This window comes from Anomaloglossus baeobatrachus, chromosome 6, assembly GCF_048569485.1.
Source record: "Anomaloglossus baeobatrachus isolate aAnoBae1 chromosome 6, aAnoBae1.hap1, whole genome shotgun sequence".
Taxonomy (NCBI): domain Eukaryota; kingdom Metazoa; phylum Chordata; class Amphibia; order Anura; family Aromobatidae; genus Anomaloglossus; species Anomaloglossus baeobatrachus.
Window position 1 is genome coordinate 394,917,278 of NC_134358.1, and position 23,332 is coordinate 394,940,609.

The 23,332-nt window shown below is 45.9% G+C and overlaps 1 protein-coding gene across 1 annotated transcript in view; it reads left to right on the forward strand.

Annotated features, from left to right (window-relative positions):
- Positions 1 to 23,332, forward strand: part of NPSR1 (neuropeptide S receptor 1) — a 1,037,222-nt gene that overhangs the window by 918,037 nt on the left and 95,853 nt on the right. The window lies entirely within an intron of this gene.

Genomic DNA, 23,332 nt, shown 5'->3' on the forward strand with positions numbered 1-23,332 from the left:
GTCCCCCTGTAGTAATGTCCCTATCCTAGAGTAATGTGCCCACCTTGTCCCCATCCTGTAGTAATGTCCCCATCCTATAGTCATGTGCCCATCCTATTCCCCATCCAATAGTATTGTGCCCATTCTTGTAATGTCCCAATCCTATAGTAATGTCCCCAGCTTTATCCCCATCTCATAGTAATGTGCGCACTTTGTCCCCATCCTGTAGTAATGGGTCAGCAGCTCCCCTCACCTTCCACAGATGCTGGAGTGAAGCTGAAGGGGAGTGGTCTCCTGCCCCAGATCCACAGTGATTGGAGAGATTTGTCACAAGGCCGGTCTCTCCAATCAGAACTGGGAGTGGGTTAAACACAGGTCACCCAGCTCCAGCCAATGATCAGGGCTACAGCTGCACTGATCTTGGCTGGATTTCAATGTTTCAACGATTTTCAATGGCTGAAACATTAGTGGCTGTGATTGGCTGAGCGTCGTTCGTCAGCCAATCACAGCCTCCGTAGGTCCGGAGAGGAGACACCACCCCTCCTGAGGTCCCCTCCTCCCCGAATCTAAGGTATTTCAAATCAAATCTTTATTTTTTTTTATACAGCGCTAACATATTCCGCAGCGCTTTACATACATCAGGAACACTGTCCCCATTGGGGCTCACAATCTAAATTCCCTATCTGTATGTCTATGGAGTGTGGGAGGAAACCGGAGCACCCGGAGGAAACCCACGCAAACACAGGGAGAACATACAAACTCCTTGCAGATGTTGTCCTTGGTGGGATTTGAACCCAGGACCCCAGCGCTGCAAGACTGCAGTGCTAACCACTGAGCCACCGTGCCGCCCCTATTTGCAGCGATCGCAGCCACCGGGGCCGCGATTTCACCATGACGTACTGGGTATGTCTTGGGTCCTTAAGTATCAGGGAGCCATAACGTACCCAGTACATCATAGGTGGCTAAGGGGTTAACGTCCAACACACACACACCATTCTTCTCACCTGTCCCGCGCTCCCTCCGCTGCCTCATCTCTGCTTCGTGCGGCCCCCAGGCCCATGCCCCTGGTCACTATCGCGGCAGGTGCAGTGTCACTGTCAATGATTTATGTGAGATGATTGTATTGCCAGCGCGAGAGCGGAGTGCCAGCAACACATTCATCTGACATAAAATGCAGACAGTGGCTGCGGCCCCTGCACCTGCCGCTATAGTGACCAGGGGCACGGGCATGGGGGCCGCACGAACTACCCTGAGGGGCCGCATGCGGCCCGCGGGCCGCGTGTTTGAGACCCCTGCTTTAGACCCTAACTATGAGGTCTTGGGAGGCCTGAAAATCACTGAAAGGGATGGAAACACTGCTGAAATGGAATGAAAACAGCATGGGGAAGATAGCTGGATGCATTTCTGCCTCCAAGGTCACTGCTGAAAACAATGTTGTCAGAGTATCATGCCCCTTTTACAGACTGACTATAAAACATGCAACACCGAAGATAAAATTTATTTTACTGGAAAAAAAAATATTATGAAACATTCTTTCTTGGATAATAACTTGTTCGATAAGGCAAAATAAAAAAGAGAAAAAAAAAACACATCCTCCTCTCCTTAGACTATGTTCGCACGTAGAGCTTTTGAACTTTCTTATTGCTTTCAATGGTGAAAAAAGAGCTGCAAAAATACTGAAACCGTTGACATGCTGCTTCTTAATAAAATGCAGCAGTTTTCTATTTGTCAGGAAAAAAAAACAGTAGTGTGAATTAGATTTCTGAAATCTCATTGCTTTTGCTGGGATTATAAAAATCAACTTTTACAAAGCCTCCATAGCCTGGCCATCTGTCACTGTATTTCCCAATCGTCAATGACCACAGATAATGGCATAGAATAGGGGTAAATAAAACTACAGCTGCCAATAGTCACTGGTAAATGTAATTTTAATATGTTACTACCTTATCTGAGCATGTGATGTGTGTGATATTATCAGACATATCTTGTTTAATTTATGAAGGAGGGACTCTAAAGCCTGCTTTACATGAGACAATAGATTGTGCGATAGCACAATCGATCGTACCCGCCCCCGTCGTTTTTGCGTCACGGGCAATTTGTTGCCCATGGCGCACAAACTAGTTTAACCCCCGTCACACGTATTTGCCTTCCGGACGACCTCGCTGTGGGCGACGAACGTCCACTTCCTGGAGTAAGTGGGACGTTCGGCGTCACAGCGACATTACATGGCAGGCGGCCAATAGAAGCGGAGGGGGGCAGATGAGCGGGATGTAAACATCCCACCCACCTCCTTCCTTCCATTAAGCCGGCGGGTGCCGCGAGAGGCAGGTAAAGCTGCTGTTCATCGTTCCCGTGGTGTCACAAGGAGCAACGTGGGATGCCACGGAAACGATGAACAACCTCCGCCATTTTAATTAAACAATTTTATGAAACCTAGCGACGAGTACACGACGATTTGTGAGCGATACTGCATCGCTAGGAGGTGTCACACGAGACGACGTTGTGCGGTATGCCGGATGTGCGTCACGAAAACAGTGACCCCAATGACATATCGCACAATCTATCGTCTCGTGTAAAGCCCGCTTAAAGCTTGCAAAGCCTATCCAGTTAGTGCAGGAACTGCCAAAGATTAGAAGGCATAGGGACTCTGATACACCATGTATTAGACATAAAAAAAGGCCTCATGCACATTCACATTAAAATTAATAGGTATTGCGGACTCTTAGATTAGTAAAACATATGCACTAAGTGCAAGTTTTGCCAAAAATTGGATGGAGGCACTCCAATAAACCCTGGAAGACAAAATTGCTTTTTAACATTTGGAAGGAGTGAGAATGAGACTTCTGTGGCCAACAACAAGGAGTTCCAGATTCAAGGCCAGTCAGGGTACAACTGGCACAACAAAGACCTTCAGACGTCCGATTCCAATTTCGCACCAGGTACTGTAGTCAGGGCATCAGGTAGCCTCAAAGCTTCAAATAGATTGAAGTAGGGGTTTCAAAACATTTTGTTTATCTACTTGAAGACATTTGTAAATTAAAATTCATGAACCATGTGGGAGAAACTTCTCCAACCCATCCTGAGGAAAGAACACCAAAGTTCTTTGTAGATTTATTCACACAAGAGGTGAATTTTGGGCCTTTCTTCCATTTGATAAATACCATTTATTTTATTTTCCATGGAGGTGAAGCTTTCAAGGCCAAAGTCACTATACTCCCTCCCTGGTTAAGTTGATGTTAGTGAGGTTTTCAGTGCCGCTAGGGGCATAATAACTTATAGGTTCTTCCGCCTGTCAACAGAAAATGCTGACAAGTGAAATGTTCCTTTTTTTGGTGCATTTCCATGCACCACATCCCATCCAAAAAAGAATATACAGTTTATAATTTCTTCTTTTTATTGTCATCGTTCTTCTCCACAATATCAACAGTGTCATCATGCAGCCTACACTCCAAAGTTTAAGAAGGCCATCAGACAGGCCTCATTCAGAATTATTAGAGGGCTATCAGGCAGCCTTAACTCATAATTTTAAGAGGGCCATAAGGTGTCCCTCATTCATAATTATTAGAAGGCAAGCCCTTAGTACTCTATCTCCAGCTACACTATTTTTCCCAGTGCGCCATCCCAGCCTTACACGAGCAAAATGCAGTTACTAGGAAGGTCTACTTAATGACCCCCATATGAACAAATGCTTGTTGCCTGGGATGCTATATTTCCATGACAGCACATTTTGTGGAGCCCGGGATCAGGAATGGCACACAAGCTATAGACACAGATGATTGTAGACCCTAGTTCCATCAGTGTTTCCTCCACCTTCGACACTAGTTCCTGCACCCCCCTCGTCCTCCATTTCGGAATTGTCATCTCGCAGCACATCCTTCAAGCCGAAAGCATTGCAGCACTTTCTCGGTAAAGTGGAAACAGGCTCTGCCACTGCTGAAGAATTGTTGAAAGAGATAAAAAAAACAGACATATCTGTGGCTCTCCCTGATGTCCATAACAGTATCCATATACTGACATGTGCAGTCAGGCGGCAGTAGCAGGCAGGCATTGACCTGAAACGATTCCTGACGTACCCAGTAAGTCACGTGTCGTGAAGAGGTTAAGCTGTAGGATTTAAATATAGTGTTTTGACTGGTGTTATAGTCTGATTGTGCACTTATTCCATTCACCCAGAATAGCTGCACTTATTTAGTCCAGCATAGGGATTGAAACGATGAGCTGTCGGTGAGCTGGGGCGCCAGATTGCTAATTGTAGGGTGCTGAAAAGGCATAGTTTATGGCATTGTTGCCTGGTCCCCGTTCAGATATGGATACTGTTATGGTCAGGAGACCACAAAAGATCTTGCAAAAAAACCGTAAAAAATTATGGAAGATAATGCACAAGAGAAGGTGGAAACTTAGCTGGCTGCAATCCACTAACTGCACAATCACAACTAGAAGTAGCGATGGAGCATTCCTAAAAAACCTTGATGCCTCGTCACCACCAGAGAACTAACTAACCTCAAAGATGAAACGAGGAATCCTGACTTGCCTCAGAAAAGCCCCAAAGGACAGAGTCAAGCCCCCAACATATAACGACGGTGTTATAAGAAAAAAACAACACATAGATGGAAAGTATAGGGTTAAGCAAAGTGAGGCCCTGCTAGCTAGATACAAAAGAATAGGATAGATTTGCTGGTTGCAGCCAGTTAAAACTCTAAAACAAAATCAACAACTGAATCAAAAATTCCTTTAAAAGATCACACAATCTTTCCTCCCACTATATCAGAAACTCTTGTGCAAATACATGCAATACAAAAAATATAAACTCTAGATCAGACTGGTAGCAAAACTCCCTTTCTTGCTGGGAATAAATCATCCAAAGTGCAGGGAGAGCTCTTATTCACATGCAAGAAACAAAAAGAAAAGGTGCATGAGAACTAATTAAATCTTAAAAGGAAGAAATAAAAATACTTATCAGGCATAGCTGCAGACCAGGATGACATGGAAACAAAACCGATGCAAAGGAACGAAGAAAATGCTGCAGAAATCATTCCTGGAGAATCCAAAAAGGAGCAGAAAAAATGCAAAAACAGAACTTACAGGGAAAGGCAAAAGCCTCATAGCTGGAGGGAAAAAATCAGGACATTTTCTCATGGAGCAGAAACAATTATCACAGAAACTGCCTTCCTTTATTCCCCCAGGCTAGACTCCATAGGTTTCCTGAAACAGCAATCCTCTCCTGCACCTGTCTGAGCGACAGATGCAGAATCAGACTTATTACCAGCACTAGCCACAAGAGGGAGCCCAGAAACACTCTCTGGAACAGCACCATCTCTGATGATATTTACAAAAGTATACTGTATGTTACGTTTGTCTTTTGTATGTTTGCAAACCTGTTTTTAATATGTTGCAATAAAATTAGGGTTTTAAGGTTTTTTTCTTTTTGTTTTAATGTCACAGCAGCAAGGTGTTACGGTTGCTGTGGCACTGGATACTATGTTCGGATTTCTTGCTACTGCACATGTGCGAGCACTGGAGACTATGTTCGGATTTCTTGCTACTGCACATGTGCAAGCGCTGGAGACTAAGTCCTATCTTGGAGCCATTGCACATGTGCGGGTGACATCATTGCTGACACAAGGTCCCATGTCTCTGACACCTTCTAAGCTGATTGGCCGCTGGTCATGTGCTTGTGACACGTGGTCACATGTCTCTGACACCTTCTATGCTGATTGGTCGCTGGTCATGTGCTTGTGACGCTTTGCTCGGTGATAGGCCAGCGTGACGTCATTGCTGTCGTTCTGTAAAGGGGAAAAAAGCGCAATAGGGTCTTACCCGGTATGAGGGTGGACAAACAAGACAAAGAAGCACTCACCTGGTGAGGTTGTGCCAGTCACAACCCCTTATGATAGCCTGTGAGTGCCTGGTGGTTTAGCTGCAGCCCCGGGAGAGGAATTTTGTATCACACAGGTAGAAGAAAAGACCGGGTTTATGCCGCGCTGAAAACCACTGATGCGTGTAAATTAAAAGATTTCCTTTTTATTGGATAGTTCCTACGCGTTTCAGAGACATCCGTCTCCTTCCTCAGGAAAAGAAATCATATTACAGCAAGGCCGCTTGGACCTATATATAAGGAGCAAACAGCCATGTATGCATTAAGGACTGCCTGTATGACTCAGAGCTGATGACTCAGAGCCACATGGTAAAGAAGAAGAAGAGAAAAAAAAAAAAAAAAAAGAAGAAGAAGAAAAAAAAAGGGGAGATGGAACGATCGTGAATAACAGAAAAAAGTGTCTGAAACAGCATGATCCCAAGAAACATGGATAATTCCAACAAAGGGAGTACTGAAGAAATAAAAAATAAATAAATAAATGAATGAATAAAGACATGAAAACACTTGTTCCTCGTGTTATTTAATAAAGTCAGGGGGGGAAAGAAATGTGAGGGATGTGTTCAAACCTATGAAGTATAGGTGAATTTATTGGTGTTTAGTAGAGATGAGCGAACCGGTCCCGGTTCGGCTCGAGGCGGTTCGCCGAACGGGGGGTCTGGCTCGAGTTCGGCTCGTCGAACGTTCGACGAACCGAACTCGAGCCCATAGGAAACAATGGCAGGCAATCACAAACACAGTAAAACACCTAGAAAACACCCTCAAAGGTGTCCAAAAGGTGACAAACAACTCACAACACAACACAAACACATGGGAAAGTGACAAGGACATGTACTCATGCGAAAACAAAACAGCTGGACAAGGAAAAAGAGGAGGACACACAGATATAGGCATGGCACGCCCTTCTAAAGTCATGTAAAACACCGCAAGGTGACTCCAAGCGGAGTCTCCCTTTTTTCCAAAAATTGGGCCCCACACACCCACCCCTTCAGTGGCAGCAGTTGTGCCCCAGTTGTACACTTCACAGCTAGATTTGCATCAAGCACATTCAAAAATACGCCATTCTTATCCGTCCCCAGGATGACACCGGGGTAGGTAGCAAAGTCTTTCCTGATCCCAGCTCTGTTCATCTTGGCTTCTTTTAAAAACACAGCAAGCAAGGGTTACTCCAAGCGGAGTCTCCCTTTTTTCCAAAAATTGGGCCCCACACACACCCACCCCTTCAGTGGCAGCAGTTGTGCCCCAGTTGTACACTTCACAGCTAGATTTGCATCAAGCACATTCAAAAATACGCTATTCTTAACCGTCCCCAGGATGACACCGGGGTAGGTAGCAAAGTCTTTCCTGATCCCAGCTCTGTTCATCTTGGCTTCTTTTAAAAACACAGCAAGCAAGGGTTACTCCAAGCGGAGTCTCCCTTTTTTCCAAAAATTGGGCCACACAGACACCCACCCCATCAGTGGCAGCACTTGGGCCCTAGTTGCAAACAGGATGTTTTGATTTGCATCAAGCACATTCAAAAATACGCTATTCTTAGCCGTCCACAGGATGACACCGGGGTAGGTAGCAAAGTCTTTCCTGATCCCAGCTCTGTTCATCTTGGCTTCTTTTAAAAACACAGCAAGCAAGGGTTACTCCAAGCGGAGTCTCCCTTTTTTCCAAAAATTGGGCCACACAGACACCCACCCCATCAGTGGCAGCACTTGGGCCCTAGTTGCAAACAGGATGTTTTGATTTGCATCAAGCACATTCAAAAATACGCTATTCTTAGCCGTCCCCAGGATGACACTGGGGTAGGTAGCAAAGTCTTTGCTGACCCATGACTTGTTCATCTTGGCTTCTTTTAAAAACAATGTAAGCAAGGGTTACTCCAAGCGGAGTCTCCCCTTTTTTCCAAAAATTGGGCCCCACACACACCCACCCATTCAGTGGCAGCAGTTGTGCCCCAGTTGTACACTTCACAGCTAGATTTGCATCAAGCACATTCAAAAATACGCCATTCTTATCCGTCCCCAGGATGACACCGGGGTAGGTAGCAAAGTCTTTCCTGATCCCAGCTCTGTTCATCTTGGCTTCTTTTAAAAACACAGCAAGCAAGGGTTACTCCAAGCGGAGTCTCCCTTTTTTCCAAAAATTGGGCCACACAGACACCCACCACATCAGTGGCAGCACTTGGGCCCTAGTTGCAAACAGGATGTTTTGATTTGCATCAAGCACATTCAAAAATACGCTATTCTTAGCCGTCCCCAGGATGACACCGGGGTAGGTAGCAAAGTCTTTGCTGACCCATGACTTGTTCATCTTGGCTTCTTTTAAAAACAATGTAAGCAAGGGTTACTCCAAGCGGAGTCTCCCTTTTTTCCAAAAATTGGGCCACACAGACACCCACCCCATCAGTGGCAGCACTTGGGCCCTAGTTGCAAACAGGATGTTTTGATTTGCATCAAGCACATTCAAAAATACGCTATTCTTAGCCGTCCCCAGGATGACACCGGGGTAGGTAGCAAAGTCTTTCCTGATCCCAGCTCTGTTCATCTTGGCTTCTTTTAAAAACACAGCAAGCAAGGGTTACTCCAAGCGGAGTCTCCCTTTTTTCCAAAAATTGGGCCACACAGACACCCACCCCATCAGTGGCAGCACTTGGGCCCTAGTTGCAAACAGGATGTTTTGATTTGCATCAAGCACATTCAAAAATACGCTATTCTTAGCCGTCCCCAGGATGACACCGGGGTAGGTAGCAAAGTCTTTCCTGATCCCAGCTCTGTTCATCTTGGCTTCTTTTAAAAACACAGCAAGCAAGGGTTACTCCAAGCGGAGTCTCCCTTTTTTCCAAAAATTGGGCCACACAGACACCCACCCCATCAGTGGCAGCACTTGGGCCCTAGTTGCAAACAGGATGTTTTGATTTGCATCAAGCACATTCAAAAATACGCTATTCTTAGCCGTCCCCAGGATGACACCGGGGTAGGTAGCAAAGTCTTTCCTGATCCCAGCTCTGTTCATCTTGGCTTCTTTTAAAAACACAGCAAGCAAGGGTTACTCCAAGCGGAGTCTCCCTTTTTTCCAAAAATTGGGCCACACAGACACCCACCCCATCAGTGGCAGCACTTGGGCCCTAGTTGCAAACAGGATGTTTTGATTTGCATCAAGCACATTCAAAAATACGCTATTCTTAGCCGTCCCCAGGATGACACCGGGGTAGGTAGCAAAGTCTTTCCTGATCCCAGCTCTGTTCATCTTGGCTTCTTTTAAAAACACAGCAAGCAAGGGTTACTCCAAGCGGAGTCTCCCTTTTTTCCAAAAATTGGGCCACACAGACACCCACCCCATCAGTGGCAGCACTTGGGCCCTAGTTGCAAACAGGATGTTTTGATTTGCATCAAGCACATTCAAAAATACGCTATTCTTAGCCGTCCCCAGGATGACACTGGGGTAGGTAGCAAAGTCTTTGCTGACCCATGACTTGTTCATCTTGGCTTCTTTTAAAAACAATGTAAGCAAGGGTTACTCCAAGCGGAGTCTCCCCTTTTTTCCAAAAATTGGGCCCCACACACACCCACCCATTCAGTGGCAGCAGTTGTGCCCCAGTTGTACACTTCACAGCTAGATTTGCATCAAGCACATTCAAAAATACGCCATTCTTATCCGTCCCCAGGATGACACCGGGGTAGGTAGCAAAGTCTTTCCTGATCCCAGCTCTGTTCATCTTGGCTTCTTTTAAAAACACAGCAAGCAAGGGTTACTCCAAGCGGAGTCTCCCTTTTTTCCAAAAATTGGGCCACACAGACACCCACCCCATCAGTGGCAGCACTTGGGCCCTAGTTGCAAACAGGATGTTTTGATTTGCATCAAGCACATTCAAAAATACGCTATTCTTAGCCGTCCCCAGGATGACACCGGGGTAGGTAGCAAAGTCTTTCCTGATCCCAGCTCTGTTCATCTTGGCTTCTTTTAAAAACACAGCAAGCAAGGGTTACTCCAAGCGGAGTCTCCCTTTTTTCCAAAAATTGGGCCACACAGACACCCACCCCATCAGTGGCAGCACTTGGGCCCTAGTTGCAAACAGGATGTTTTGATTTGCATCAAGCACATTCAAAAATACGCTATTCTTAGCCGTCCCCAGGATGACACCGGGGTAGGTAGCAAAGTCTTTCCTGATCCCAGCTCTGTTCATCTTGGCTTCTTTTAAAAACACAGCAAGCAAGGGTTACTCCAAGCGGAGTCTCCCTTTTTTCCAAAAATTGGGCCACACAGACACCCACCCCATCAGTGGCAGCACTTGGGCCCTAGTTGCAAACAGGATGTTTTGATTTGCATCAAGCACATTCAAAAATACGCTATTCTTAGCCGTCCCCAGGATGACACTGGGGTAGGTAGCAAAGTCTTTGCTGACCCATGACTTGTTCATCTTGGCTTCTTTTAAAAACAATGTAAGCAAGGGTTACTCCAAGCGGAGTCTCCCCTTTTTTCCAAAAATTGGGCCCCACACACACCCACCCATTCAGTGGCAGCAGTTGTGCCCCAGTTGTACACTTCACAGCTAGATTTGCATCAAGCACATTCAAAAATACGCCATTCTTATCCGTCCCCAGGATGACACCGGGGTAGGTAGCAAAGTCTTTCCTGATCCCAGCTCTGTTCATCTTGGCTTCTTTTAAAAACACAGCAAGCAAGGGTTACTCCAAGCGGAGTCTCCCTTTTTTCCAAAAATTGGGCCACACAGACACCCACCCCATCAGTGGCAGCACTTGGGCCCTAGTTGCAAACAGGATGTTTTGATTTGCATCAAGCACATTCAAAAATACGCTATTCTTAGCCGTCCCCAGGATGACACCGGGGTAGGTAGCAAAGTCTTTCCTGATCCCAGCTCTGTTCATCTTGGCTTCTTTTAAAAACACAGCAAGCAAGGGTTACTCCAAGCGGAGTCTCCCTTTTTTCCAAAAATTGGGCCACACAGACACCCACCCCATCAGTGGCAGCACTTGGGCCCTAGTTGCAAACAGGATGTTTTGATTTGCATCAAGCACATTCAAAAATACGCTATTCTTAGCCGTCCCCAGGATGACACCGGGGTAGGTAGCAAAGTCTTTCCTGATCCCAGCTCTGTTCATCTTGGCTTCTTTTAAAAACACAGCAAGCAAGGGTTACTCCAAGCGGAGTCTCCCTTTTTTCCAAAAATTGGGCCACACAGACACCCACCCCATCAGTGGCAGCACTTGGGCCCTAGTTGCAAACAGGATGTTTTGATTTGCATCAAGCACATTCAAAAATACGCTATTCTTAGCCGTCCCCAGGATGACACCGGGGTAGGTAGCAAAGTCTTTCCTGATCCCAGCTCTGTTCATCTTGGCTTCTTTTAAAAACACAGCAAGCAAGGGTTACTCCAAGCGGAGTCTCCCTTTTTTCCAAAAATTGGGCCACACAGACACCCACCCCATCAGTGGCAGCACTTGGGCCCTAGTTGCAAACAGGATGTTTTGATTTGCATCAAGCACATTCAAAAATACGCTATTCTTAGCCGTCCCCAGGATGACACTGGGGTAGGTAGCAAAGTCTTTGCTGACCCATGACTTGTTCATCTTGGCTTCTTTTAAAAACAATGTAAGCAAGGGTTACTCCAAGCGGAGTCTCCCCTTTTTTCCAAAAATTGGGCCCCACACACACCCACCCATTCAGTGGCAGCAGTTGTGCCCCAGTTGTACACTTCACAGCTAGATTTGCATCAAGCACATTCAAAAATACGCCATTCTTATCCGTCCCCAGGATGACACCGGGGTAGGTAGCAAAGTCTTTCCTGATCCCAGCTCTGTTCATCTTGGCTTCTTTTAAAAACACAGCAAGCAAGGGTTACTCCAAGCGGAGTCTCCCTTTTTTCCAAAAATTGGGCCACACAGACACCCACCCCATCAGTGGCAGCACTTGGGCCCTAGTTGCAAACAGGATGTTTTGATTTGCATCAAGCACATTCAAAAATACGCTATTCTTAGCCGTCCCCAGGATGACACCGGGGTAGGTAGCAAAGTCTTTGCTGACCCATGACTTGTTCATCTTGGCTTCTTTTAAAAACAATGTAAGCAAGGGTTACTCCAAGCGGAGTCTCCCTTTTTTCCAAAAATTGGGCCACACAGACACCCACCCCATCAGTGGCAGCACTTGGGCCCTAGTTGCAAACAGGATGTTTTGATTTGCATCAAGCACATTCCAAATCCACAAGCATTTACTCTCCCCAGGATGACACAGGGGTAGTAAATTCCTTCTGGATCCATGACTTGTTCATTTTGATGAACGTCAGTCTGTCCACATTGTCACTGGACAGACGCGTGCGCTTATCTGTCAGCACACACCCAGCAGCACTGAATACACGTTCAGAGACAACGCTGGCAGCTGGACACGACAAAATCTCCAAGGCGTAAGTTGCGAGCTCTGGCCATTTTTGTAGGTTTGAAGCCCAAAAGGAGCAAGGCTCCAGTTGCACAGTCATGGCATCGATGTTCATTTGGAGATACTCCTGTATCATCCTCTCCAGCCGTTGACTATGTGTCAGACTTGTTGTCTCTGGTGGCCTTGCAAAAGAGGGTCTAAAAAAATTATGAAAAGATTCCATAAAATTGCTGTTACCGGCACCAGAAAAGGTCCTACTGGTACGGGTAGACTGTTGAAGATGACGAGACCGTCCCATGTTTGTCAAGTTACAACTGGGAGATTCACTCCCTGCACCTGCACGGTTGTTTGGTGGAAAAGCCGAGCTAAGATCTAGTAACAGCTTCTGCTGATACTCCTGCATACGTGCGTCCCTTTCTATGGCTGGAATTATGTCACAAAATTTGGACTTGTACCGGGGATCTAATAGTGTGGCAATCCAGTAGTCATCATCACTTCTAATTTTGACAATACGACTGTCATGTTGGAGGTAGTGCAACAAAAAGGCACTCATGTGTCTTGCGCAGCCATGCGGACCAAGTCCATGCTGTGTTTGTGGCATAGAGGTGCTACCCGTTCTTTCTTCCTCTGACATCTGACCCCAACCTCTTTCAACTGAAATTTGACCAAGGTCTCCCTCATCCGCTGAGTCTTCCATGTCCATGGACAGTTCGTCCTCCATTTCTTCATGTTCTCCTGCACCTTGCTCAACATTTCGCCTGCTACTATGCGCCCTTGTCGATCCCTGTCCCCCATGGTCCCATGCCTGCTGCGTTGGTGATGATGAACGTCTGGACCTTCGTGATGTTGTTGTCCCTTGCGCATATGAATCCTCCTGTAGTTCCTCCCCTTCATGTTGTCCCACCCCCTGACTCCGAATAGTGTTTAGCGTGTGCTCCAGCATGTAAATGACTGGAATCGTCATGCTGATAATGGCATTGTCAGAGCTAAACATATTCGTCGCCATGTCGAAACTGTGCAGAAGGGTGCATAGGTCCTTGATCTGAGACCACTCCATCAGGGTGATCTGCCCCACCTCTGCATCTCGTTGGCCCAGGCTATACGTCATGACGTATTGCACCAGGGCTCTGCGGTGCTGCCACAGTCGCTGTAACATGTGGAGAGTTGAATTCCAGCGTGTCGCCACATCGCATTTCAGGCGATGAACCGGCAGGCCGAAAGACTTCTGGAGCGATGCAAGTCGCTCTGCTGCGGCGCTTGAACGGCGGAAGTGAGCTGACAGTTTTCGTGCCCTGTTCAGAAGGCCATCTAGGCCGGGATAGTGTGTTAAAAATTGCTGCACGACAAGGTTCAACACGTGAGCCATACAAGGTACGTGTGTCACCTTGCCCAGGCGAAGTGCCGCACCCAGGTTTGCAGCATTGTCGCACACGGCCTTACCAGGCTGCAGTTTGAGTGGAGACAACCATTTATTAAACTCGGACCGCAAAGCTGACCACAACTCCTCAGCTGTGTGACTCTTATTACCAAGACATGTCAAGCTAAAGACCGCCTGATGCCGTTGCGCTCTGCTGCCAGCATAGTAATGAGGGGTGCGTGATTCCTTCTGCGCAGTGAGAACGCTGGTGGCCTGACCAGGCAGGCTTGGGGCGGAGGTGGAGGACCCAGATGAGGTGGAGGATGCAGAAGCAGTGGCGGAACTTGGACAGACAGAGGATTGACACACAAGTCGTGGGGACGGCAAGACTTGTGCAGCAGACCCTTCACCATCTATCACCATAGTTACCCAGTGCCCAGTCAGCGACATGTAACGTCCCTGTCCATGCTTACTGGTCCAAGTATCGGTGGTGAAATGCACCCGTTCACACACAGAGTTTCTCAAGGAAGCGGTGATGTTGTGTGCGACATGCTGGTGTAGCGCGGGCACACCTTTCTTAGAGAAGTAGTGGCGACTAGGCATCTGGTACTGGGGCACAGCGACAGACATAAGGTCTCTAAAATCCTGTGTGTCCACTAGGCGGAAAGGCAGCATTTCGGTAGCCAACAGCTTACAGAGGGATAGAGTCAACCTCTTAGCTTTGTCATGGGTCGGAGGAAGTGGCCTTTTATTTGACCACATCTGAGGGACAGAGATCTGGCTGCTGTGTGTAGACGGTGTTGAGTAGGGTGTCCCTGGAAAAATGCAGGTTTGTGAGGAAAGTGCAGGCGGAGACATGATGTTGCCTTCATCCAACGTTGGTGCTATCGATGTCTGAGAGAGCTGTACACACTCACTTGTTTCCCCTTCCAAACCAACTGACGACCTTACAAGCAAACTGCCTGTTGCGGTTACAGTGGTGGAAGTTTTGCGTGGAAAAACAGGTGTGGCAGCTGTCCCCACAGTCCTAGAAGATGAAGAGCGCGCGGATGCAGTGGAAGGGGCGGGCGGTGGATGGTTCGCTCCGCTAGGCCGCATTGCAGCACGGTGAGCTTCCCACCGGGACTTATGATATTTATTCATGTGACGATTCATGGAAGAAGTTGTCAAACTGCTGAGCTTTTGACCTCTACTAAGAGAATCATGACAAATGTTACATATCACATGAGTTGGGCGATCTTTTTCGATGTGAAAAAAGGACCAGGCTAGGCAAGGCTTAGAGGCCATGCGACCTGTTGATCCACCCCGAATAATGCTCATAGGCAGAGTGGTGGCTGAGGATGCAGTTGTAGACGTGCTACCAGTGCTCCGACTCTGTCCAGGAAGGCGCAAGGTAACTTCGTCGTCGGTTGCATCCTCCTCCACCGCCTCTGTTGACCTCCTCGAGTGCCTGACTGGGGGTTGACAGTAGGTGGGATCTAGAACGTCATCATCAATTGTTGTGTTTGCACTCCCCTCCCCCTCAGACCGAGCCTCTTCTTGCCCTGACGGAATATTTAAGTTGTCATCCCAATCGGGTATCTGCGTCTCATCTTCATCAGTATGTTCCTCATTGTCTATAACCACAGGTGTTACAGTTTGTGACAAAGGGTCAACATTATGCTCAGAAACTTGGTCCTCACGGCCTGAATCTGAGTCACAAAGGTTCTGGGCATCACTGCAGACCATTTCCTGTTCTGTACTCACTGTAGCTTGGGAGCAGACCTCTGATTCCCAGGCTATAGTGTGACTGAACAGCTCTGCAGACTCAGCCATCTCAGTTCCACCATACTGTGCAGGGCTGATGGAGACTTCAGAGCTGGGAGAAATCAAGTGTGATTGGGATGACAACTCAGAGGACTGGTGTTTTTTGGATGCGGTACTTGAAGTGGCTGAGAGGGCACTTGTTGGACCACTTGAGATCCATTCAAGCATTTTCCTTTTTTGCCCATCATCTACCTTTCTTCCTGTTGTTCGTGTCCGTAAAAAAGGGAGCACATCGGATTGTCCACGGTAAGTAGTAGACATCTTACTTTTGCTGGTAGATGGTCTATCTTCAGCAGATGATAATGGAGCTTTGCCACCTTCCCCACGGACAAAACCTTTTTTGCCTTTTCCACCACGCCTCTTCCCCTTTCCACCAGCATCTGTCATTTTGCCACTCATGTTGATTGCGACAAGATTGTGGACTGAAAATGTGGTAGTAAAAATTGAGAGGTGGTGAAGATTGCAGTGGTGGTCTAGCTTTATTAACAGCAGAATAATAAAGAATAAATATCCCTGACAATGCAACTTAGTTATAATTAGTTGGAGTGTGCAACGCAGGCAGACGTGCTGCAAATGTCTTTGCACTAGTGGGACTATAGCAAAGTCCAATAGCCACGTATAGGATGCCACTAGGTACACTGAGTGTTTGCTAGTATAATGGCTTGGTTAGAATGAGTTGTAGTGTGCAACGCAGGCAGACGCGCTCTGCAAATGTCTTTGCACTAGTGGGACTATAGCAAAGTCCAATAGCCACGTATAGGATGCCACTAGGTACACTGAGTGTTTGCTAGTATAATGGCTTGGTTAGAATGAGTTGTAGTGTGCAACGCAGGCAGACGCGCTCTGCAAATGTCTTTGCACTAGTGGGACTATAGCAAAGTCCAATAGCCACGTATAGGATGCCACTAGGTACACTGAGTGTTTGCTAGTATAATGGCTTGGTTAGAATGAGTTGTAGTGTGCAACGCAGGCAGACGCGCTCTGCAAATGTCTTTGCACTAGTGGGACTATAGCAAAGTCCAATAGCCACGTATAGGATGCCACTAGGTACACTGAGTGTTTGCTAGTATAATGGCTTGGTTAGAATGAGTTGTAGTGTGCAACGCAGGCAGACGCGCTCTGCAAATGTCTTTGCACTAGTGGGACTATAGCAAAGTCCAATAGCCACGTATAGGATGCCACTAGGTACACTGAGTGTTTGCTAGTATAATGGCTTGGTTAGAATGAGTTGTAGTGTGCAACGCAGGCAGACGCGCTCTGCAAATGTCTTTGCACTAGTGGGACTATAGCAAAGTCCAATAGCCACGTATAGGATGCCACTAGGTACACTGAGTGTTTGCTAGTATAATGGCTTGGTTAGAATGAGTTGTAGTGTGCAACGCAGGCAGACGCGCTCTGCAAATGTCTTTGCACTAGTGGGACTATAGCAAAGTCCAATAGCCACGTATAGGATGCCACTAGGTACACTGAGTGTTTGCTAGTATAATGGCTTGGTTAGAATGAGTTGTAGTGTGCAACGCAGGCAGACGCGCTCTGCAAATGTCTTTGCACTAGTGGGACTATAGCAAAGTCCAATAGCCACGTATAGGATGCCACTAGGTACACTGAGTGTTTGCTAGTATAATGGCTTGGTTAGAATGAGTTGTAGTGTGCAACGCAGGCAGACGCGCTCTGCAAATGTCTTTGCACTAGTGGGACTATAGCAAAGTCCAATAGCCACGTATAGGATGCCACTAGGTACACTGAGTGTTTGCTAGTATAATGGCTTGGTTAGAATGAGTTGTAGTGTGCAACGCAGGCAGACGCGCTCTGCAAATGTCTTTGCACTAGTGGGACTATAGCAAAGTCCAATAGCCACGTATAGGATGCCACTAGGTACACTGAGTGTTTGCTAGTATAATGGCTTGGTTAGAATGAGTTGTAGTGTGCAACGCAGGCAGACGCGCTCTGCAAATGTCTTTGCACTAGTGGGACTATAGCAAAGTCCAATAGCCACGTATAGGATGCCACTAGGTACACTGAGTGTTTGCTAGTATAATGGCTTGGTTAGAATGAGTTGTAGTGTGCAACGCAGGCAGACGCGCTCTGCAAATGTCTTTGCACTAGTGGGACTATAGCAAAGTCCAATAGCCACGTATAGGATGCCACTAGGTACACTGAGTGTTTGCTAGTATAATGGCTTGGTTAGAATGAGTTGTAGTGTGCAACGCAGGCAGACGCGCTCTGCAAATGTCTTTGCACTAGTGGGACTATAGCAAAGTCCAATAGCCACGTATAGGATGCCACTAGGTACACTGAGTGTTTGCTAGTATAATGGCTTGGTTAGAATGAGTTGTAGTGTGCAACGCAGGCAGACGCGCTCTGCAAATGTCTTTGCACTAGTGGGACTATAGCAAAGTCCAATAGCCACGTATAGGATGCCACTAGGTACACTGAGTGTTTGCTAGTATAATGGCTTGGTTAGAATGAGTTGTAGTGTGCAACGCAGGCAGACGCGCTCTGCAAATGTCTTTGCACTAGTGGGACTATAGCAAAGTCCAATAGCCACGTATAGGATGCCACTAGGTACACTGAGTGTTTGCTAGTATAATGGCTTGGTTAGAATGAGTTGTAGTGTGCAACGCAGGCAGACGCGCTCTGCAAATGTCTTTGCACTAGTGGGACTATAGCAAAGTCCAATAGCCACGTATAGGATGCCACTAGGTACACTGAGTGTTTGCTAGTATAATGGCTTGGTTAGAATGAGTTGTAGTGTGCAACGCAGGCAGACGCGCTCTGCAAATGTCTTTGCACTAGTGGGACTATAGCAAAGTCCAATAGCCACGTATAGGATGCCACTAGGTACACTGAGTGTTTGCTAGTATAATGGCTTGGTTAGAATGAGTTGTAGTGTGCAACGCAGGCAGACGCGCTCTGCAAATGTCTTTGCACTAGTGGGACTATAGCAAAGTCCAATAGCCACGTATAGGATGCCACTAGGTACACTGAGTGTTTGCTAGTATAATGGCTTGGTTAGAATGAGTTGTAGTGTGCAACGCAGGCAGACGCGCTCTGCAAATGTCTTTGCACTAGTGGGACTATAGCAAAGTCCAATAGCCACGTATAGGATGCCACTAGGTACACTGAGTGTTTGCTAGTATAATGGCTTGGTTAGAATGAATTGTAGTGTGCAACGCAGGCAGACGCGCTCTGCAAATGTCTTTGCACTAGTGGGACTATAGCAAAGTCCAATAGCCACGTATAGGATGCCACTAGGTACACTGAGTGTTTGCTAGTATAATGGCTTGGTTAGAATGAGTTGTAGTGTGCAATGCAGGCAGACGCGCTCTGCAAATGTCTTTGCACTAGTGGGACTATAGCAAAGTCCAATAGCCACGTATAGGATGCCACTAGGTACACTGAGTGTTTGCTAGTATAATGGCTTAGTTATCAGTTGGAGTGTGCAGAGGACAAGAGGGTACAGTGGCAGGATTGTGGTGCTCTGGGTAGAGGAATGGAAGACTGCCTTTCTATTCCCTCCTAATGGTGAAATGCAGGTAGGAAATCCCTGACCTGGGCTACACAGACGCTGTTGCTGTTTGCAGGACCTGTCACCTATGGCTCTCTGACCCTGCCGGTTGGAGCCCTTAAAAGGACTGCTATAAAGTGCTCTCCCTAAGCTGTCTAACGCTGTGTATGCAGCGCATACAGCTGTATCGGCTATAGGACTCAGGAAGACGGAGCTGCGACAGTGATGTCTGACACCAAAGACGCAGAAGGCAGATAATGGCGTCCGTGAAGAAAATGTCCGGTTTTATAATGCAGGGACATGTGACATGCAGATCCTATCACACATGCCGTTGCTTCTCTGGCTCAAAGTCCACTTAGCTGTGTGTGTGTCTGGGATTGGCTGACATGCTGGCCCGCCCCACAAGACGCGCGCGCTTAGGGAAGGAAGACAAGAAAAAAAAAAAAAAAAAATGGCGATCGCCATTATAGAAACAGCAGTGATCTGAAGGCGCTGTTCACGCACACTATACACTGAAATGTGATAATAGTTTGATTCACAGAGTGACTTACACTATTACAGCAGAAACCAAGCTATGATTTAGCTGTTTTTTGGCTGCTAGAACCGTTCTCGAACGTTTCTAGAACTACCGAGCTTTTGCAAAAAGCTCGAGTTCTAGTTCGATCTAGAACATGCCCCAAAATCACTCGAGCCGCGAACTGGAGAACCACGAACCACGAACCGCGCTCAACTCTAGTGTTTAGTCCTCTACTTTACATGGGGATACAGAGATTTAGAGTGAAAATTCAAAACAATGTGTAAAAAAGTATATATACATATTGAACTATATATGGGGATACAGCGATCGTGAGTGAATATCCAGAGGGACGTGAAAAAAATCTTTTTAAATTTATTTATTTATAAATAAAACTATAAAGAATGAGGAACTGCAAGGGCACTGCGATTGAAAATTATTTTGATTAAAAATGTTTACAATGTCCGACAATGACAAAAAAAGCGGGCTCAGTGAGGAAACCACTAAAAAAGAGGGGGTTGGGGACATTTATATAAAAATGACGTCCAGGGATTTTTACTTTCTAATGCTTAGTATGCATTCTATTTTTGAAAAGGAGACATGCTCCGGTAATAAGTGAGTGCAGAAAAAAAAAAAAAAAAAAAACTAGGGCACTTGCACAATAGAGGTGATACAAGTTCAAGGAAGCGAGGGGTGACACCAGAGTTCACTACTGTGCAAGCCAGATACAATGCGCTTGCGCTAGACAAGCAGACAGGGAGGTTTTGTCAATCTAGCGGCAATGAGTGCAAAGAGTGCAGAAAGACAGCAAAAAGAAAAAAAAAATGCTACATGCATTTGGTACACCTTTCTTTTTTTTTTTTTTCTTTTTGCTGTCTCTCTGCACTCTTTGCACTCATTGCCGCTAGATTGACAAAACCTCCCTGTCTGCTTGTCTAGCGCAAGCGCATTGTATCTGGCTTGCACAGTAGTGAACTCTGGTGTCACCCCTCGCTTCCTTGAACTTGTATCACCTCTATTGTGCAAGTGCCCTAGTTTTTTTTTTTTTTTTTTCTGCACTCACTTATTACCGGAGCATGTCTCCTTTTCAAAAATAGAATGCATACTAAGCATTAGAAAGTAAAAATCCCTGGACGTCATTTTTATATCAATGTCCCCAACCCCCTCTTTTTTAGTGGTTTCCTCACTGAGCCTGCTTTTTTTGTCATTGTCGGACATTGTAAACATTTTTAATCAAAATATTTTTCAATCGCAGTGCCCTTGCAGTTCCTCATTCTTTATAGTTTTATTTATAAATAAATAAATTTAAAAAGATTTTTTTCACGTCCCTATGGATATTCACTCATGATCGCTGTATCCCCATATATAGTTCAATATATATATATACTTTTTAACACATTGTTTTGAATTTTCACTCTAAATCTCTGTATCCCCATGTAGAGTAGAGGACTAAACACCAATAAATTCACCTATACTTCATAGGTTTGCACACCATCTTGAACACATCCCTCACATTTCTTCCCCCCCTGACTTTATTAGATAACACGAGGAACAAGTGTTTTCATGTCTTTATTCATTCATTTATTTATTTATTTTTTATTTCTTCAGTACTCCCTTTGTTGGAATTATCCATGTTTCTTGGGATCATGCTGTTTCAGACACTTTTTTCTGTTATTCACGATCGTTCCATCTCCCCTTTTTTTTCTTCTTCTTTTTTTTTTTTTTTTTTTTCTCTTCTTCTTCTTTACCATGTGGCTCTGAGTCATCAGCTCTGAGTCATACAGGCAGTCCTTAATGCATACATGGCTGTTTGCTCCTTATATATAGGTCCAAGCGGCCTTGCTGTAATATGATTTCCTTTCCTGAGGAAGGAGACGGATGTCTCTGAAACGCGTAGGAACCATCCAATAAAAAGGAAATCTTTTAATTTACACGCATCAGTGGTTTTCAGCGCGGCATAAACCCGGTCTTTTCTTCTACCTGTGTGATACAAAATTGCTGTCGTTCTGGCAGCGGATTGGCTCTGGTGTCCTCCATCTTGGATGAGGCACAGAGTCTATATAAGACCCTGACGCACGCCGCCTGGTGCTCAGTCCTCTTGGTTCATGCATGAGAGTAGACGCTCTGTGCACGTCCCTCTACGGATCTCTCTGTCTATGCTAGGTGAGCGCTACTGGCAGGGTAGCATTCTTGTACCTTACAGCTTCGGCTGCGGTCCGTATCCTTTCATCTTAGTGGAGCGGACATAGGCAGGTGCCTGAGGCACATGGTCCGGCTGGGCCTTGTGATTCTACTCGTAGGTGGACGTTGCTGCTAGGGTAACGTTCCTTATACTGCGTCTGGCAGTTATTCGTATCCTCGCACACTAAGGGAGCGAACGTAGGTAGGAGCTTTGTGCGGCTTGTGCTGCTGTCCGTCTCTTTTGCACCACTAGTAGAGCGGACCTAGCTAGGTACCATATCTAGTGGTTCATGTCCTTGCACACTAGTGGAGCGAACGCAGGTAGGAGCTTTGTGTGGCTTACGCTGCTGTCTGTCTCCTGGCACCACTAGAGGAACGGACGTAGGTAGGTGCCATTTCACACTCACTGCTTTTGTCTCTGTGATCATTAACAGAGACCATACCACACACCCTCCGAGAAAGGGAGGAATTGCTTTATTTTCTAACTATATGCCTCTGTGAGTTTAACAGAGCTATTGCACTCTGCACTTGTGCTACTACTATTTACAGCCGCACTCTTATATAGTCTTCCTCACTCATTAACCTATCCCTTTTACGTTAATGCTAAATACGGTAGTTGCTGTGACTTTAACAGTAAACGCCGTGATTGGCTCTAGTGTCACTGAGATGTATCAGTGTCAGTACTGCTTCCCTAGTACAAGATACCCCTTATCCTCTGCCATAGTCTGCAGCAGAGACTTTGCATGGTGGATCCTGACTGTCTGATATCCCTTTGGATTTTATAATCAGACAGCCCCCGTAACACAAGGTCTGTAAGGCTAGAATCCCTGCCTAAAGGCCTTTAATACACTATCCCTTCCCCACCAGCCTACCCTCGCTAAATGCAGCTAAGAGGGTTTTCTTAGCGAATATATTAGATTTTTTTATCTTGCAGCAGCAAGGTCTGTGAGACTAGAATCACTCTAATATGCCATCCTTCCCCTGCAAAAGCTCTAACTACATTATCTTCATGTTACAGTGTGCTAAGGATGAAATCATGGGTTCTTATACAAACCAAATGATCCGATGCAACAGGACAATCACGGTAATGCCAGTAGCCAACATGGCTATGTCATTACCGTGATTGGCAAGCAATCATTCCTATTGGCTGAAAAACAGCTGCGATACATTCGAGGCGGGGACTGAAGCATGGCGCCTGAGCACAAGGATTCTTGAACGAGTATTGAGCATGCCGAGCACACTGATGCTCAATTGAGTACCGAGCAGAGCCAAGCACGCTTAGTCATTATTACTCTATGTACTTTTTATTTGATACCGATGTGAATATATTTATCTAAATGAATAACTCTCCATTAGAATAACTTAGGGGATATTACATGACTCAGTTTACTCAGGCAGACAAGATTTAAATGCTATTAACCTTCATATTACCACTATTTGCTGGTTTTTCTGGAAGTGACAGGTTCCTTTTAGGTTGTATTGGGTCAAATGTAGGTGTAATGTAGAAAATAGTGACAAAAACAGCTGTTTAGTCATTCAATATTCTCTTATTCCAGTGCTCTTTCCCAATAGCATCCTGGTTCATATAAAATACTAGACATAGCAGTTTTTGATGTGGGGTGTGTCTACTTTTGCATTAATTAATTTGAGTAAAACTGAAGATTTTATAATGAAAGATATTCCTAAACTTACTTTCATGTTATGGGATAAAAAAAAAAATCTATGAAACTCAAT